We start from the raw sequence: 2,006 nt of genomic DNA, 5'->3' as shown, positions 1-2,006 counted from the left end.
TCCTCCTCCTCCTCCTCCTCCTCCTCCTCCTCCTCCTCCTCTCTGCAAACCCCACTCCCTTCTAGCACTGATGATGTTATCTAGTTTGGTAATGAAACATCTGCAAGAAAATCACCAAGCTCAGAGAAGCACCAAGGACCCCACCGTCCTCCTCCTCCTCCTCCATCATTCCACAAACCCCCTTCTAGCACTGATGATGTTCCCTAGTTGGGTCGTGAAACATCTGCAAGAAAACCGCCAAGCTCAGAGATGCAATGGGATTGGGTCTTGAGCAAAGGGTTGGACTAGAAGACCTCCAAGGACCCTTCCTACTCTGTTATTCTGGTTATTCCACATTTCTTGGAAACAGCAGCACCAGTGGCATCCCGGCGTCCAGGTGATTTTGAATTGGCATTTGTTTATAGAAAAGCCCAACGGGATTCTTGGGCCATTAAAAATTGGGGTCCGGTAGGGCGATTAAGTAAATGTATCCATAAGCAGCACCTACCTTAAGGCCAAGATACGTTTCGGATCCTCCTCCTCTTTGGGGAAGCCCTTTGTGCATGCTCTCTGCTACTCAGGCACCAAAGCAGTGCACCCGGCTCTTTCAAATTTTTAATTTTAATTATTTAACTATTTTAATTAAGGAGGAAAAGCAGCCAATCTCCAACCATTAAGCAAAAAGCTCCAGATTAAGCTAAAACGCCTTCCCTTGCCAAATGCGTTGGGGACACATCAAAAGAATGGCTTTCCTTAAAAGAAGGGTTAATTGTATGCAAAGGCAGCTAATCTCCTTGGAGGCTTGCTTCATGCTGCTTAGCCAGGGCTGCCTAATTACCCCTCCCAATATAAATGTATTTATGGCTCTTTCTCTGGCTCTCTGCTCTCCCTCTCTTTCTCTCCTCTCTCTTCTCTCTCTCCTCTCTCTCTCTCTCTGTCTCTTTCTCTCATCTCCTTCTCCCTCTCCTCTCTCTCTGCTCTTTCTCTCATGTCTCTCTCCCTCTCCTCTCTCTCTCCCTCTCCTCTCTCTGTCTCTTTCTCTCATCTTTCTCTCTCTCTCCTCCCTCTCTCTCTCTCTCTGTGTGTCTCTTTCTCTTGTCTCCCTCTCCTCTTTCTCTCCTCTCTCCTCTCTCTGCTCTTTCTTTCGTGTCTCTCTCCCTCTCCTCTCTCTCTCCTCTCTCTGTCTCTTTCTCTCATCTTTTTCTCTCTCTCCTCCCTCTCTCCTCTCTCTCTCTCTCTCTCTGTCTGTCTCTTTCTCTCGTCTCCCTCTCCTCTTTCTCTCCTCTCTCCTCTCTCTGCTCTTTCTTTCGTGTCTCTCTCCCTCTCCTCTCTCTCTCCTCTCTCTGCTCTCTCTCGTGTCTCTCTCCCTCTCCTCTCTCCTTCTCTCTTCTCTCTCTCTCCTCCCTGTCTTTCTCTCATCTTTCTCTCTCTCTCCTCCCCCTCTCCTCTCTCTCTCTGTGTGTCTTTCCCCCCTCTTTCTCCTCCGTCAATCAGCATTTGCCTGTCCCAGGTCTAAGCATCTGCCTGAGTATGCAATGGAGCCACAATATTTGGACCCCCATCGACATTGACACAATCCCTATAAGTCAATTGCAAAAGGCAGTTTTACTTGGAATGGCTTACATCCTGCAACCAGACCTTGAACATCACCAAGGAGCAACATCTACCTGTCTGAGGTCTTTGGGAAGGACTGGATAGATCAGGGGTGTCAAACTCGCTCGCAACTTTTTTTTTCATTGCCGGCAATGGGGTGGGCGCGGTTTCACTAGGATGCATCCGGCCCGTGGGCCGGCAGTTTGACACCCCTGGGGATAGATGGACCAAACTGCCAAATCCAGTCTAAACATTGGGTTGGCTTGTACAAACAACCATAATCATAATTTATTAAATTTGTATGCTGCCTGATTCCCAGCCACTCTGGGTGGTTAACTAACAAAACATAGAACACAGAACATCATCCGAGTTGGAAAGGACCTCAGAGGTCTTCTAGTCCAGCCCCCTGCTCAAGCAGGAGACCCTATACAATT

The sequence above is a fragment of the Protobothrops mucrosquamatus genome, unplaced genomic scaffold, assembly GCF_001527695.2.
Source record: "Protobothrops mucrosquamatus isolate PMUCROS unplaced genomic scaffold, P.Mucros_1.0 scaffold1836, whole genome shotgun sequence".
NCBI classification, from domain to species: Eukaryota; Metazoa; Chordata; class Lepidosauria; order Squamata; family Viperidae; genus Protobothrops; species Protobothrops mucrosquamatus.
This window is presented reverse-complemented; position numbering follows the sequence as displayed.